This window comes from Macrobrachium nipponense, chromosome 36, assembly GCF_015104395.2.
Source record: "Macrobrachium nipponense isolate FS-2020 chromosome 36, ASM1510439v2, whole genome shotgun sequence".
NCBI classification, from domain to species: Eukaryota; Metazoa; Arthropoda; class Malacostraca; order Decapoda; family Palaemonidae; genus Macrobrachium; species Macrobrachium nipponense.
Window position 1 is genome coordinate 49,225,041 of NC_087220.1, and position 13,926 is coordinate 49,238,966.

Consider the following 13,926-nt stretch of genomic DNA (forward strand, 5'->3'; position numbering starts at 1 on the left):
CCGTTCCGAGCTCGGAATTTATTAGTTTATTATATATATATATATATATATATATATATATATATATATATAATATATAACATATATATATATATATATATATATATATATATATATATATAATATATATATATATATATATATATAGACTACAGTTGTATCACGCAGAACTATGAATATACCTTGAGTCTAAGTGCAGAAGCTAATTTTCGCTCCGATGGCAATCGCGTCTTTTTCCAGCTAAGGCCCGAAAAACCTCTCTCTCTCTCTCTCTCTCTCTCTCTCTCTCTCTCTCTCTCTCTCTCTCTCTCTCTCTCTCTCTCTCTCTCTCCTTTGTGAAGAGTAATTGCAAACGGGCATTTTTAAGCCCCGAAAATTTCGGAGTCGCCTCCATTTCTCTCTCGAATTCCGAGGTAGAGCGACAGATATTCAGTTTTACGAGCTCCAGAATTGATGACCTCAGGTCACGTTTCTCTTGGCTTTTGGCGACCTCCTCCTCATCACCTCTTCCACCACCCTTACCATCCCTCCCCCCCTCCTCCCCCCACCCTGCCTCCTTCTTTCTGTTGCTCTTCCTTGACATTCAGGGATTTTTTCCTTAGTTTGTCTCTTCTTTTCCCCCAGTTTTTCGTGAGAGATTTTCGTTGTGTTTTATGTTCCGCGTTTTTATCTTGTCATTTCTTTCATGTTTCTTCGAAATAGAGACAGATGGGCGAGCAGTCCTGTATAGTACCTGCCGCCTTCAAGTGAGAGAGAGAGGAGAGAGAGAGAGAGACGAGGAGAGACGAGAGATGAGAGAGAGCGAGAGAGAGAGAGAGAGAGAGAAGAGAGAGAGAGAGAGAGAGAGAGAGTTGATTTGACAGTATCTTCAAATTAGGCTCAGTTGAAAATGAAAACCTGAGTGACCTGGCACCCTTCTACAGGTACGTTAATTACCAGGTGTAGGGACTTTGTGGACGTTGTCTCATGCGGGTACCAGACTCCGGGATGCGAAAAAGTAGTCTTCGAAGGGTCTAAGCCTGTTGTATGGAGATGGGCGTGGGGCTAGCAGCCCCATCCCAAAAGAATGGCTGTGGACCCAAAGCCTAAAAACTTTAAAGGTACCTCAGTTGGAACAGGTGTCTAGTAAAAAAAAAAAAAGTATGTGCATTCGTTAAGGGGCACGGTTGGGTATGAATATGTATGCATATACATGCAACGACGCAAGTGTTTTTGCAGTATGGGTCAAAGTGAGTTGATTTCTTTATATTTCCGTATATTTGATTTCTTCGTTATTATTTATTATTCATTTGTTTGTTTATTTATTTATATACTGCAGTAATATTTTCGGATATCTGCTTTCCTTCCGTTGTGCTTTTGACAGATTCTTTTAAAGTCACATTTATTTTTTTCCTGTTTTTATATTCAACTTTCACATGTTCCACGACCGATTTTTTTTTTTTAACCTAAGCTTCAACTTTCATTTTTCATTTCATTTCACTTTTATATTTATTCATTCATTCCATTATTCATCACGAAGACCTTTTCGCAGTTCAGTATTTTATTTCGAGCACTTTTATTAACTCAATATTCTATTCATTTATTCATTTATTTTTTTCTTCCACTGAGAACGAGTTCTCCGAATTTCTGTATTTCCCCATTTGCCTTTTCCCGTCTTCTTCTTCTTCTTCTTCTTGGAACGGTTTAATATGACTTATTCACCTTTTGGTTTTAAGATTGTATTATATTTGATCTTTTCACTTCGTGTGAAAATTTATTCAAGGACCAGTTGGTAACTTTTAAAGGTATATGTTTTGATAGGGAGTGAGAGATCTTATGCAAATTTGTGGCTAAAAAAAGTTTTCTAGTTATATATGTGTGAGTAGTTTCAGAGAGAGAGAGAGAGAGAGAGAGAAAGAGAGAGAGAATGTGTGTGTGCGTGTGTGTGTGTGTGTGTGTATTTGAGGCTGTAAATGAATTAAGTGTGAGTAGTCGAGAATTTAGTAAATGTAGATTCGTTTAGAAATCTAACTTCCCTCAGGCTCCTTATGCCATTTGGTACAACGACTTTGAATGGCTGGTATATTAAATTTAGTGTACTTTTTTTATTTATAAGTGTCCTTTTGTGATATAACCATTAGCAGTAGATTCTCTCTCTCTCTCTCTCTCTCTCTCTCTCCTCTCTCTCTCTCTCTCATCTTTAATAGAAAAGTGACAATTGGCCCCATCTCCTAAGAGATGAAAAAATCTATATATATTGCTGCTGAGGGCAAACGAAATCCAACAGAAAATTGTTTTTTTCTTACTCGGGGAGTAAGCATACAAACTACTTCGTTGTTGTTCTTCTGGTTTGGGGGGCGGGCGGCGGGTAGGAAAACCCTAATGAAAGCCTAAAATGTCTGAAACAGGTGTTTCGTGTTGAGTTAAAGATACAGGAATTTTAGGGTAGGATATGTATGATTGGGACTTGAGGTTTCTCCAGAGGTTATACCTGGGGTTAGTAACGGGAATGTTTATTTACCTGGGGTGTCATCTGAGGCTAGAACCTGGGGTTCTTCACCCTGGATTCAGGACCTTGGTTTATATGGATATTTAAAACTGAGATAAAGGCCTTTGTTGTGAGAATCAGAGGTGTTTGGGTTTGATTTAGAATCTGATTCTACAATCTCAAGTGGGCTTTGTGCCTGTGGATGTTAGAATCAGAGTGTAGATTCTCAAGTTAGGACACACTGATCCTGAATATTGAAAGCAAGGCCTCGCGTTTGTGTATCAACCTAATATGAGATTATTGACTTTGACATAAAAATGTCTTATCCTTGATAGAATCTCTGGGACGCAACTTGGAGATCAGAATCTCACTTCAGCACCATAGGCGGCTAGAATCTGGACTTAAAACCTCATCAGCAGCAGCGATACAAGGCTATGTAGCACTTTTTTTTTTTTTACTTTTTTCTTTTTTGTTTAATAGATGCTTCGGTGGGCGAAGTTTAAACTCGACACAACTTTGCGTTTTATGGGAAATTCCTTTTCAAGATTCAGAAACTTGTAGGGAAAATATGCGTCATCGCCTGAATATTCTCTCCCATAAACTAAACTTCGGGTTCCTTAGCTTCCTTTATTTGGAGGGGCGGGCTTTTTTTGTTTTAAAAGAATTTGTTATAATGAAATTCATCCTTTACTGATTAACCTCAAGACGAGTTTTGGAAGTATTGGATGGTATGTTTGATACTCATATATATATGTATATATATATACATAATATATACATATATGTAATAAAAGGATCCCATAAAAACGCCAAAATATAGAAAGTAAGTACTATATTTCAGAGACTGCTGTCTCTCTCTTAAGCAGTCTCTGAAATATAATACTTACTTTCCATATTTGGGCATTTTTATAGGCTTCTTTTATTGATGGAGGAATTCTGTTTGTAACAGAACATTTTTACCAGTCATATATATATATATATATATATATATATATATATATATATATATTATACATGTGTGTGTGTATGTATATGTATATATATATATATTGAATATGTATAAGTATATGATTCTTGCTCGCTAGCAGAAATTCAACAAAGCATTGGCTGTACAATCAGAATTTCTATTACTGTGCGTAGTTAACATTAGTTATCATTCTCAGATACAAATGAAGACCTGATGCAAACCATATACAACTTACGATTCAGATAAATTTATTTTTTCATTTTTATGTGAAGAATGACTTGAAGAACGAATCCTTAAGACGAATCGAATTCTGTTGTTGGCCATTTAAGAAGTAGGTTTGCTTTCTGCTCGTTGAATTCGTAATGCGAAAGTTCTATGTGAAAAATCATAATAAACTACTATGTCTCCCCGCCAGTTTCACCTTTCAATTATGCCAGATCACTGGCTCCATTGTGTTCCACTCCGACTCAAAGTTACGGTGGAGAAAGGCCTCTTAATTGCGGGAAAATCTCGAGCTGTAATGGCAGCCATCAAGTCCTTAAGGCGCGATAATGGGGAAAAGCATCGCAGCTCTCTCTCTCTCTCTCTCTCTCTCTCTCTCTCTCTCTCTCTCTCTCTCGAAGACTAAGGGCAGTACTAAGTCATCATGGGTTCGAATTCCTCGTCAGAATGAATACTTCTTCATTCATTTCCATTGTGATTTCAAGGCTTACAGTATTATATAGGCGCTGTGTGTAGGAGGGTTTAGTCTGCTGTTGATGAGCCTTCTGTGTAGGTTTCTGCAGTGGCTAGTAAAAATAGGTGATTCATCCAAGATTAACTAGTTAATTTTATATATAATATATATATATATATATATATATATATATATATATATATATATATATATGTGTGTGTGTGTGTGTGTGTGTGTGTGTGTTTATGACCTCTGACCTAAGATATCCCTTTTTAATCTAATATATACCATTCGGTTCATGAAACTGTGTCCAATAGCTCACATGTAAAATTCATCATTTATTGGAGATTGCCAAATGAATTTTCCATTTGTTCTTGCGAAATTTTATTCCCAATATATTTATTTGTGTGGCGAGGCGTTCTCTATTTCTTCTTGACACACTGTTTGATTCAATTTCAAAACTTATTCTGTGTCAGGTTTTGAAAAGTTTTGTCCAGTTTAATTTTATTTTTTTATAAATATTCGTTTATTTATGTTAGGTTTTGGGATACTTTTTTTTATTTCTTATTCATTCGCGATCCTGGTGCACCATGAATCAAGGACGAAGGTATTTGCATTCACCAAAATCATGTAGTAATGTATATAGAGCTCAGTAGTGAGAGGTGCTATCCTGGGCTGAACGACGGCTTTTGTAAAACATAACACAACAAAGATATGAATCAACTTACATTTAATATATAGCAATAAATTTCTTTGATGATTATTTTTTTGCTGTTCATAGATTTTTGAGAAATTTCTTTTGATCTGTTGATTATCAAGGATTGGATAATATCTAGATTCATAGATTTTTATATTTTAAACTAAATTAATATATATATTATATTTTAATTCGTTATTAAGTCGTCATCATCAATAACTCCAAGGCTGCGTGCCGCAAAAATCCTCTGCGAAATTCCGCCACTCGTGTCTTTACTGTGCTTTGTCTTCCACCAATCTCCACTCCATCTCTCATTCATTATTATCTAAGCTACATAAGAGACTTCTGTAATTTCCCGTAAGGTCTCATTTCTAACTTTGTCCTGACTTCTGGCCTCTAATATTCTTCGGAAAGTTTAATTTTCATATCGACAGAATACTTTGGAAATAGTTTGTCATACCATTATTCGTTTACGTATGATAATACAGATCATACTAGACTTATGTATAATCAAGCTTTAGTATATTAGTGTAAAAATAGTTTTTGAGAAATTTGAATACAATTCTCTTAATTAAACTTTCACTCTTTTTAAGAGATCAGGTATTTAAGTCTTCTTTTGACCATTGTATTTCACATGACTCATTTCCCGTCTATTTATTGAGGTCATTCTTAACACAATACGAGGAAATGTTCACTACTTCTTTGACCTTTGACCTTTGGAATTCACCGGAAACGAACTTCCAGTTCAACAGTACATTGCAGTGACCATGACCTTGTTTCCCCCCTTCACTAAAGAGGTCACAGGACGTATATGCCTCTTAATTAACCTTCCGACCTTTCTAAGAGACCGGAAAATATTCCCTTCCAGGCGGCTCGCCCAAGGGACATTCTTCTTCGTCTCCTTATCCTGCCGAAGAAGTATATTGTTTAGAAGTTATAAAACTCAGAAGTTGTCAAAGTGAGGAGTTTTTAAAATATGAAGTTTGCTAACTTTTTTTTTTTTTTTTTTTTTTTTTTTTTTTGCTGCGGGGTGGATGGGTGAAAGGGTCGGGGTAGGCTGGGTGAGTGTAAGGTATTGGGGAAGGAGGGCGGGTTGTTGGGGGGGGGGCCGTTTTAGGAGAGTGGCTAAATTTCAGGAAGTTGTCGAACCTTGTTAAGCCCCCTTTTTCCAATGTGTAGGGAAAGTTTGATAAGGTAGTCCACGTCGCTTAGGGAATTGTGAGTTTGTTTCATATCATAGTTATTTTTTTATTTGTTCCTTTAACCATCCGACTGACTGATGGCGCCTGTAGGGTAAAAATGTTCCTGTTTGTTAGTAGGCCTTATCCAGGGATGAGGTTGCGAGCCCAACGCCATTTGTCGAGATTTCAGTAGATAGTATGACTGGTGCGATCTTGGATCTAACAAGCGTGAGGCGAGCGCTGCACCATTTAGGCGCTGCCTCTGCGTTGAGAGTATAGAATATATATATATATATATAGATATATATATATATATATATATACATATATAAAATATATATATATATATAAATATATATCCTATATATATATATATAATATATATATATATATATAATATATATATATATATATATATATACATACATGTAGTATATGGATGGTGGATGAGAGAGAGAGAGAGAGAGAGAGAGAGAGAGAGAGAGACCTTACCTTAGACCTTACATCTTGTTCGGGTTGCCCCAGGTCCCTCAGTGTGAGGCACCTCTAATGTCTACCAGAGAGTTGCTAGTACATCTTCCGGTATATTTTGCATCTTCCAATCTTGGATGGTCTGGGATGCAGTTTAGATATTTGTCGAGCTTATTCTTAAACACATCTACGCTCACTCCTGATATATTCCTCAGATGAGCTGGCAACGCATTGAATAGACGCTGCATTATCGATGCTGGTGCGTAGTGGATTAATGTCCGTGTGCTTTCCTTATTTTTCCTGGTATAGTTTTGGGCTATTAATCTACCTCTGCTTGCTCTTTCTGATATTTTTAGTTCCATGATATTTTCTGCTATTCCTTCTATCTGTTTCCATGCCTGAATTATCATGTAGCGTTCTCTTCTCTTTCTAGACTATATAATTTTAAGAATTGTAGTCTTTCCCAGTAGTCAAGGTCTTTAACTTCTTCTATTCTAGCTGTAAAGGACCTTTGTACACTCTCTATTTGTGCAATATCCTTTTGATAGTGTGGGTACCATATCATATTGCAATATTCAAGTGGACTACGAACATATGTTTTATAAAGCATAATCATGTGTTCAGCTTTTCTTGTTTTGAAGTGCCGTAACAACATTCCCATTTTTGCTTTACATTTTGCCAACAAAGTTGCTATTTGATCATTGCATAACATGTTCCTATTCATCATCACACCAAGGTCTTTAACTGCTTCCTTATTTGTGATTGTCTCATTATTAGGTCCCCTATATGCATATAGCTTTCCTTCTCTGTCTCCATAATTTATTGATTCAAATTTATCAGAGTTAAATACCATCCTATTTACCTCTGCCCAATCATATACTTTGTTAAGGTCTCTTTGTAGAGCGTTCCTATCTTCATCACAAGTAATTTCTCTACTTATTCTTGTGTCATCAGCGAAACTACTCACTACCGAATCCTTAACATTACTGTCTATGTCTTCAATCATAATAACAAACAATATTGCAGCTAGCACCGTACCTTGTGGCACACCGGATATTACCTTGGTTTCATCCGATTTCTCATCGTTTGCAATAACTATCTGTTTCTGTTGTGTAAAAATTCTTTTAACCATCTTCCTACTTTATCTACGATATTGTGTTTTCTAATTTTCTTTGCTAATATATTATGGTCTACTTTGTCAAAAGCTTTTGCAAAGTCTAGATAAACCACATCTGTTTCATTTCCGCTTTTCATATTTTTGAATATGTTCTCACGGTGGACTAACAGTTGGGTTTTGTGTACTTTTTCCGGGTACGTAAAAGCCCGTTTGTTTTATCCTGATATTAAACAAATTATTTTTTATTAAATGTTTCATAATATTTTTCTTCATTACCCTTTCATACACTTTCATAATATGTGATGTTAGACTCACAGGCCTATAATTACTTGCCTCTAGTCTTGATCCACTTTTGAAAATAGGGGTGATATATGCTAATTTGTGCTCATCATAAATCTTGCCTGTATCTACACTTTGTCTTAATAATATTGCAAGTTGCTTTGCGATAGAATGAACTACTTTCTTTAACAAAATAGCAGGGACTCCATCCGGCCCTGCAGCAGCTCCATTTTTAATTTCATTAATTGCCTGCACAATATCAGCTTCATTAATTTCTATGTCAGCTAAATATTCACTATTTTCTTCCCTTACTTCTATATCATTATCTTCATTATCTATTCTAGGGGTGAATTCTCTCTTATATCGTTCTGCCAGTATGTTGCAAATTTCCTTTTTTTCATTCGTTAATCTCCCTTCAATTCTCAGAGGGCCTATTTCTATTCTTCTTTTATTCATCTTCTTCGCATATGAGTATAATAGTTTGGGTTTTGCTTGATATTTAATAGGGTTTTTTCTTCCAAGTCCCGTTTTTCATTTTCTTTTGATTGTATAATCTTTTGTTCTGCATTTTCTATCTTACTTTTTAGTTCTTTACTTTCCATGCATTTTTTTCTTTTGCAAGACCTTTTTTCCACTTTCTGATTTTCTGGAACAAGATCGTTCTGTCTCTTGGTATGCATGAATGATGTTTACTTTTCTTCTTCGGTATATATTTTTCCACTATTTTCTCCAATATATTTTATAATATCTCCGTATTTACCCTTATAGTCATCACTTACGAAATGTTATCCCAATCTTTGTTTAATTCTTCATTAATTTCTGACCATTTTATATTTTATTGTAGAAGTTGTATTTTCCATATCCTTCCCACTTTTTCATTTCTTGCTTATCTCTATTTTCACTTGCTTTGGAATGAACTGTTAATTCTATGACATTATGGTCTGAAATACTCGCATTATAAACTATTATTTCTTTAACATAATTCATCTCGTTCACAAATACTAGGTCTAAAGTATTTTCCTTTCTTGTTGGCAGGTGATTTATTTGTTGAATGTTGTATTCTAGTAGCATATCTAATAGCTTTTCAAATTGCCTCTTATCTTCTGCACTACTATTACTCTCTTTTTTATATGTATAAGTACAACCACAATCTCCTATTCGTTCTTTCCATTCTACGAAAGGAAAGTTGAAGTCACCAGATAGGAGAATAGTCCAGTCCTTGTGATTTCTACATATATCATCCAAGTTTTCAATTATTAAGTCAAACTCTTTAGTATTAGGAGGTCTATATATTACTATGTTCATCAATTTTTCAGATTCAAATTCTACCGCTATTAGTTCACATTCTGAGTTACTATATTTCTCATATATTTTTCTTGTTTTTTTGTCTTTCCCATATATTGCGGTTCCCCTTGATTCCTATTTTTTCTATCTGATCTATAAGTTTGGGAGCGAGAGAGAGAGAGAGGGAGACTATAATCGTAGCAGCTGTTGACCTCTCAAATCTAGACGCTACGCTTTAATAACCTTTTCTCAAAGGTCATGTCATGTCAGGGTTCAAAATTCGCGTGGATTTTTAATACGATGGTGACACTTCTCTCTCCCTCTTCTTCTTCTTTTTTTTTTTTTTTTTTTTTTTTTTTTGGTCTGTCTGTCGTTCATTTCATTTCTTTTCATTATGTTCCTTTTTTCTTTTTTTCTGCTTTCGATATTTATCAGGATTTAATATTTCATTTCTGTTTGAAGTTTCGCTTTCGATTTTTGTTTGTTTGTTTGTTTGTTTGATTTCTTTAGTATATTCTGTATACATTTATGTCGCGCGTTGCGTTGAATTTTGTCACTCTATTCAGATTTTTCGTAAAATCAAAATTTTCCTATTCAGTTGCCAATTTTTGTAATTAAAATACTTTACTTATAATTACTTATGAGAAAAGTATTTACGGTCAAGGATATTCTGTTCTTATTCTGTTATCATGTGTGTGTGTTTTTTTCTTTTTTTTTATTGTCACACTTACCACTTTCATAATTAGATTTGTAGCTATTTACGCCCGCCGAAAAAGCTATTAAGAAATGTTAATAAAGTTCTCTTCAAGATATGGAAATAGATTACATTTAAATTTACTGTTTTATACTATATTTCAATTAGTATATATATATATATATATATATATACATATATATATTATGCAATAGAGGGAAATGTTTGTAACCAGATGTAATTATTTAATTATCATCGACGAAAACATTTCAAACATTGTTTACAGTTTAAAAATCTGCAAAACAAACTTAAAAACTATTGAAAATATGACTATTCCTATACATACCTCTGTTATTCATCGACGAAATATCACCTAACCACTTTTTAATCACAAAAAAAAATAATATTCAGCCTAAACAAATCCCACGGTTCATTCACAGACGCAAACTCACACAAGGGAAACGTAACCGCAGACGAGGTTAGCTTTCGCCACTGAAGCCAGTGCCATTACTGGGACCGATGGTAATATTTGGCACCGCGTGAAAAACTCGAGGGAGTCGCGTTGGCAACAACGTATCGTACGCTTCCCAGACGTACGATGTTTACTCTTTGGTCTTCTCGGGCCTAAGAGATGAGGACAATAGTTTTTTTCTTGAGTTTGCCCTTTTATCTGTTAGTTCATTTTCCTTCTCCCTTTCCTTATTGTTGTTGTTCTTCTTTAATAAGCAAGGACTTTGCCTAGAAGTAAAATTGAGTTGCCAGTTTATTGAATCTTTCTATAATTTTACCTCCCACAGCCATATAACTTTTGAACTATTAGACGCAGAGACTTCATATTTAACTTGCAAACTCCACTAATGAAGTCCTTCCAGAAGACGCCGCTATAGTGACCTTGCTACTTTGACCTTGACCTTCTTACAAAAAAAACACCTGCCATCGGGTTTATTTATGTTTCATTTCACATTTCATCTTGAGAAGGTTGTCACAAACATCTGTCCTTGGAAATAAACATTATTGCTTCAGTCGGAATCTTAATTTTTCGTCAATTTTTATTACTTTAGACACTTTTGCGTTGGGTTCCGGAGGAACTAATTAGAGATTAGTATCTCAGAGATTTCTGTTATGAAGGCGAACGCTGCAACTGGGGTTTAGGGTTTATTATTAAGCTTGAAAGTTCATAAATATTTGTGTCTTTAGGTATAATTACTTATGCGTGTTAGTTCTCTCTCTCTCTCTCTCTCTCTCTCTCTCTCTCTCTCTCTCTCTCTCTCTCTCAAACACACACACATACATTAATTATTTTCCTCCTCTCAATTTCACATACAGATATTCCCTCTTTCTCTCCAACCCCTCATATCTCTCTTTTATTTCACCGAACCCAAGTAATTCTATTCTCTCTCTCTCTCTCTCTCTCTCTCTCTCTCTTTATCAAAAACACCTTTTCTCTGTAGTCATAGATACTTCACAATTGGCGGACGTGATCGTCCATGTCTTAACTTTTGAAATTGACATTCCAGATGAAAAATGTAGAATCGAAACCAGTCATTAAATTCTGTATAAATTTAATGATTTGATTTCTGGAAAGCGAACTAATTCTTATTACATCACCCCCAACGATAGATAAGTTATGCATAATGATAAAACCCGATATAACATATTCAGGAGGGACGGTGGTGCCCCGAGATGGGGATATGGGGATGGGGTGGAATTGAGTATTTCGAAGTCAGTCTAACATAATGGTTTTATGAGATTAGTATCGAAATGTTTCAAAATGTATGGTATAACTTATATCTCTCTCTCTCTCTCTCTCTCTCTCTCTCTCTCTCTCTCTCTCTCTCTCTCTCTCTCTCTGGGAGTTAAGATCGCCAGGGAAGATGTAGTTACCGACTGCAAAAAGCGTGGAGAAGCTTGTACAATCACGCGAGACCTGGTCTTAGAGAGAGAGAGAGAGAGAGAGAGAGAGAGAGAGATGAGGAAAAAACCTTTCACGAGTTAAATAAAAAAAAAAATCTCACCAATAAGAATGAAAATAGGACGAAGGATATCTGCTTCCGAGAGACGCTGTATGATGAGTAAAATTTCTCTCTCTCTCTCTCTCTCTCTCTCTCTCTCTCCCGTCACTACAGTTTTGTATACCGGTGCTCGTGCGAGCGCAGGCGCGGGCGGGCGGGCAAGCTCCTGATGCAGATACGAAGTTAGCAACTTCTTCCTCAAACTAGTTAGGGAAGTTGCTTGGACTACGAGTCAAGGAATTACTGACCTAATGACGCCAGATTTACTCTCCTTTTTTTTAAGCCTTCTTTATTTTGTTTTTTTCATGTCTCGATATTTTTAGGTATGTCTTGCCATTTTTTATGTTATTATTATTATTATTATTATTATTATTATTATTATTATTATTATTATTATTACTACTACTACTACTATTATTATTACTGCCACTTTGAATTATTGTTATTGTTAAAGTTATCGCCACCGATATTCTTCTTCTTCTTCTTCTTCTTCTTCTTCTTATTTATTATTATTATTATTATTATTATTATTATTATTATTATTATTATTATTATTATTACTGCGACTATGAATTATTATTATTGTTAGAGTTATCACCTTCTTCTCTCCGATTAGTATTATTACTTATTCAGTTATGATATAATGCAGATGAAACCATTCATAAGGAATAAGCCCACAGGTAGCCATTGACTTGAAATTCAAGCTTCCAAAGAATATGATGTTCTTTAGGAGGAAGTAGGAATGGTTTCATTTACAGCTTAATAATAATAATAATAATAATAAAAAAGAAAAAAAAATTTTGTGCTTGTTAATGTTAGTTTTGTAGCTGTTACGATTATTTTTATTATTACGCTGATTTTCGTTCTTATCGTTAATTGTTGTCCTCAAGTCTGGTTTTCGTAATACTGCATTTCATATTGACGATAATTCAGAGCTGATCTTCCGTGTGGTTTTCGTTGCCAGGTTTGTCATCTTGGTTATTGTCGAGTTGTTGCTCAGTCTGATTTTAAGTGTTGTAGTCTGTACTTGTTATTGTTCTCCAGTCTTGGTGTTGTTCGTGTTATTCTTCATATTCCTCAGTGCTGTTCTTCAATCTGGTGATTGCTAGTGTTGTTCTTTAGCCGCCATAGTCACTAAAGTCATTATTTAATATACTATTTGCTGAGAATAACAATTGAAGGATTTATAGATTCAAGTTTACGAAGAGAAAACGTTTTCTCATTATCAGCCTCCGATCTCTTGGGTAAAACACGCATGCCCAAGTGAGTGATTTATTTAAAAGCATTCTGGCTTTTAGAAAACTCTCTCTCTCTCTCTCTCTCTCTCTCTCTCTCTCTCTCTCTCTCTCTCTCAAGGCTGATCTCGGTCATATATCTTAGTTCCCTTTTTCCCTTGAGACACAACACCTGCGGGATACTTCTTAAAATTCTCTTTTCAAATTCTTTTTCAGTACCATAATAAATGTTTTCGTTGAGAATTTTATCTTTTAGGAAAACAGCTGTTAACGGAAACCTTTTTATACTTTGATTCATTATTTATTTAAGAGCAGCATGTCAACTACTGAAAGCTTTACAGCATATTGATGTACGTTAGATGTATGTGTGATATATATAATATATATATATATATATATATATATATATATAAAATATTTCTATATATACATATACATACATATATTTAAAAAAACTACAGAGAATATTGCATAGATAAATATTCATACCTTAAAAAAGTACAGTTTCAACATTTATTAAAAACTTTTTTTTATCGTAGTAAATTACATATATAAACTCATTATAGATTAGATATCTAATTGTTTGCTATTATGGACTCACTAAAAATAAAAGATATTATATCTATATATATATATATAGATCTATATATATATATAAATATATATATGTGTGTGTGTGTGTGTGTGTGTGTGTGTGTGTGTGTGGTATTTATATATATATATATATATATATATATATATATATATATATATATACATACGACTGTGTGTGTAGAACTCTGTCCCATGAATGCATGCTAAACCGTGCATGTGTATATGTACGTGTATGTACACACGCCCATCAAC

At 34.5% G+C, this 13,926-nt stretch overlaps 1 protein-coding gene across 3 annotated transcripts in view; it reads right to left on the reverse strand.

Moving 5' to 3' along the window:
* The window catches only part of LOC135203614 (uncharacterized), a 383,148-nt gene extending 372,798 nt beyond the window's left edge, over nt 1-10,350 (reverse strand). For 2 of the 3 annotated variants that reach the window (XR_010311973.1, XM_064233443.1), the window contains exon 1: nt 10,286-10,350. The gene's annotated coding sequence lies outside the window, so the exon portion shown is untranslated. Of the gene's footprint in view, nt 1-10,179 lie in introns of all 3 variants that reach the window. The other variant, XR_010311974.1, reaches the window with a different exon arrangement.
* Between the last annotated feature and the right edge of the window lie 3,576 nt (nt 10,351-13,926).